Source organism: Mandrillus leucophaeus, unplaced genomic scaffold (assembly GCF_000951045.1).
Source record: "Mandrillus leucophaeus isolate KB7577 unplaced genomic scaffold, Mleu.le_1.0 Scaffold1031, whole genome shotgun sequence".
In the NCBI taxonomy this organism is placed as follows: Eukaryota; Metazoa; Chordata; class Mammalia; order Primates; family Cercopithecidae; genus Mandrillus; species Mandrillus leucophaeus.
Genome location: NW_012098444.1, coordinates 280,385 through 283,950, shown reverse-complemented (window position 1 = coordinate 283,950; position 3,566 = coordinate 280,385). Strand labels below are relative to the sequence as shown.

The 3,566-nt window shown below is 43.3% G+C and overlaps 1 long non-coding RNA gene across 1 annotated transcript; it reads left to right on the top strand.

Annotated features, from left to right (window-relative positions):
• The first annotated feature begins 1,061 nt into the window (after window positions 1–1,061).
• Window positions 1,062–2,814, top strand: LOC105538361. Its single transcript, XR_001005886.1, has 2 exons — window positions 1,062–1,218; window positions 2,567–2,814. It is a non-coding gene; the product is annotated as an uncharacterized LOC105538361 (long non-coding RNA).
• Window positions 2,815–3,566: the final 752 nt, after the last annotated feature.

Genomic DNA, 3,566 nt, shown 5'->3' with positions numbered 1-3,566 from the left:
GTGAAGGCCATCGTGATCATGTGTGTGGACACGCCAATGCTGAAGTTTAAACTCCCCACTCCCACCACCTCAGACAACTGCTTGGTTAGACCTCAGTCTGTTTGAGCAAGAAATCCCAGGATTCTTGGTAGCCAGGCAAGGTAGGGAAAGGGCATACAGGACCCAGGTGGGCATGTCCCCTTGGCGTCATATACTACTCATCCCTTAGGGGTTAACAGAGGCAGAGGAGGCCCTGGTTTTCGGGAGGTGAGCAAATCAAAACCACCTTTTGATAGCCTAAGAATTCTTCAGGTAAATACTATGGCTTTTACTCCTTTTTTCCCCTTGCTCTTAATTTTCCACAGATTTCCTCCTCTTTATTCATAGTCCCCTCCATTCTCTGCTCTGTGCCAGGACATCTTTCACTGGAACAGCCAAGCCCACTCTTTGCCCATGACAGCAGGTGGCAGCAGGAACGCTGGAATGGAAGCAGGGAATCAGTTGACTTCTGTTCACTAGGACATTGTTTTGGAGCCCCAGAGGCAAAGCGTGCAGGAGAAGCCAAGGCTCTTTCTTGTCAGTTTGGGCTCCTTCTTTGAGTATCCTGTGCGTGCTGCCACCCGTGACCTTTACTTGTAAGACCACATTATTCTGTGTAAGTGTTTGGAAGTAGACCTTTTCCAGGCCGCCTCTCAAAAATGTCCCTTTTTCTGTGAGGCCTTTCCTGGCCGCCCCGTAAATTACATCCCTACCCTGCACATCCTGTCCTGTTTGTCTCTCTCCGTAGTATTTATCGTCATCTGACATATCACATTTTTTTCTTCTTCATTTGTTTTTTTCTGCGTCCTCCATCTGAAAATGAGCTCCATAATGGCAGGGATTTTTGTAGTTACTCTAGTGTTGTTGGATGCATTTGAAAGTGTCACATGAGGAAGGCGGGGTGAGGATTAGGGAAGGGTGAATGGGATGGGTGGATCTAGTTCTAGTGGCTGTTCTATAAGAATGAGTACATTTGCTTATCAATGACAAATAACTAGCCTGTTGTCTATCTTTTTTTAACAGTTTCCTGGGAGATTATGATGAGTGACCTAGAGGAGAAGGATGTTGATGAATTCAGCTCCAGTGGCTTTAAGTGCCCGACATGCTTTGCAGTGCAGGGAAGGAAATGCGATCCAGAACTCAAATGGTGTGCGGCAGATAAAATAAAGTGTATTGAATTCTCTGGCATCATCAACACAGGTACTTTTCTCGGATGTACTGGTGTTCTCTCCCAAGCCTATGGGGTCTGTGTTCCAAGGGTAAGGTAGAGGAGAAATCAGCTTTTGTCCAGATCTCTCAGAAATGAGGACACAGCAGTGGTCTGACTCTTAAGTATGTCCAACTGGCTTTCTCATATTCACTCATTTTTGAATTGATACGTGCATTCATTGACAGGCTCTCTGCTAGCTTTGAGGAAGTTGGTTCAGCATATCGGAGGAATCGTTATCTGCATATTTTGGTTAGGTTTAAAAAAAAAAGAAAAAACCCAGGGGCAATGTGCGCTTTTTTCCTCTCTGTTGTTGTTGTTGTTGTTGTTTAAATTTTCAAAATAAAGGCTTTGGAGAGAAGCAATGACCAAGCTTAAACTTTCCTCGAAGAGATTGCAAATTATATTTTACTATGCTTGCTTTAAGAAAATACAATACAAAATTCTAAATTAATTGAAGACATTTAACTGAGAATTGAATTAGGAATGATAGTGTGGAATAGCACGAAATGCAGTGGGCTGAGTACCATGAGGGTTGGGTTGTTTCCGTAATTCCTCTTTACCTGCTCATATCCTCCTGCTGACTCTGGGGAGCTCCCCCTTCCTGAAGTTCATCTAAGTGAGGCAACTACAGAGGCTAACCATATTGGTTGGCCTCTTGGATTCTTGTTTCTACGTTCTGTAATTTGCATAACAAAAGAGGGATGTATTTGCTTTAAAATAGCAATCTCTCGATTGCTGTTGACACCCCGGAAGAAATAAGATGAAATCATCAAGAGCATAGAATATGTGCCATGTGAAAGACTGTCTGAAGGTGCTTTGAAAGGCAGGGAACACAATCACAGTCATAGTTTTTTTATGTCTATTGCTAGTTCTTAAACGATAACTCTGACCAAGAATAAGAGATTAGATTATTTTCCTAAATTTACAAAGAGTCTACGTAACTGAAACACAGACACACCAACTACCCTGAGTATCAGTAGCATACAGGATACTCCTAACAAAGTCATTAGGACTTCTTACTACTGTTGGCGTAAAGTGTCTATAAAAGCGTATGCTATCCCAAGTGGTAATATAAGTTGGAAAAAAGTTCATATAAAGTTTAGAAAATATGCCAATATGTGACTGACGTAGATTTTGAAAAGATTTAAGAATTTGGAAGTCCTGTGTTTGGAGGACACATTTCCAGCTCATTGCCTCTGCTACAGAGAGCCCTGTCAGGTGGATCACACCAGAGTGTGACTTGACTTATATCCTACTCCAGCCCAGTCTGTATGGGTAAAATGCTGAGTATAAGGAAGGGGAGGAGAGAGTGGACATCTCACTTACGGTTTCTTGCAGGTATTCGTGATGTAGCCGTTGAAATGAAGAGATGCATACAAGCAGACCTATGCAAAGAGACGATAACTTCTTATATGGGTTTTCCAATTGCTAACAAGAGTAGAAATTGCAAATCAGCCATCAGAAACGGGGCCAGAATCAGACCCCCATCTCCCATCTTCTTTGTTCTCTTCCTGGGGAGGGTACTTCATTGAGTTCTGGCAAGGGCCTAGCCACTTCCATTTATGAATTAAACCTGCATTTTTTTGTTTATGTATTCTTTCATGAGTGTTAATTTCTCCATAGTTACATTTAGTTGTTTGTTTATTTACTCATTCAGTGAGTTTACTTGTTGTGTATCCAGCCTTGCATAAAGTGGGTCAGGGTTGAAGCGAATCAGCTCTGGGTCTTGCCTTTAAGGTCCCAAAGCATTTAGAGAATGAGGACATGTGCAGTTCAAATGCTTAGAAAGCAATTTAAGAAGTACATAAAAGAGCAGAAGCGCTCTGCTTAAGGAGCCTGAGGGATTGGTTTGGACATAGGGTAAAAGTAGAAGACTGTGGGTTTAAGGAAAGATTAGGATTTTAGATGGACTTTGAGGAGACCTTTACTATGTGGCAGCAGAAATACGGAGACATGGACACGGAGAGGTGGGCGGAGGCTAAGATGCAGTAGCTGAAATTAATGGTAGGAGGAGTAGGGGAGAGGAAAATGTCAGTAAATATATGGGCCTGGCTGGAAGCATCTTTCTGTGAGGGATGGAAAGTGCTGCCCTGGGTGAACAGGGTGGACTCACTGAGCTGAGGACAAGCCGGCTCTGTGATGGAAAACAGTTCCCTTCAATCCACCAGAGAGATGATCAAAAGCCAAGGTCCCTGGTTCTCACTGCTGACTACTTTTTGTTTGTTTGTTTGTTTTGAGATGGAGTCTCACTCCGTCGCCCAGGCTAGAGTGCAGTGGTGCAATCTCGGCTCACTGCAAGCTCTGCCTCCCAGGTCAATCGATTCTCCTGCCTCAGCCT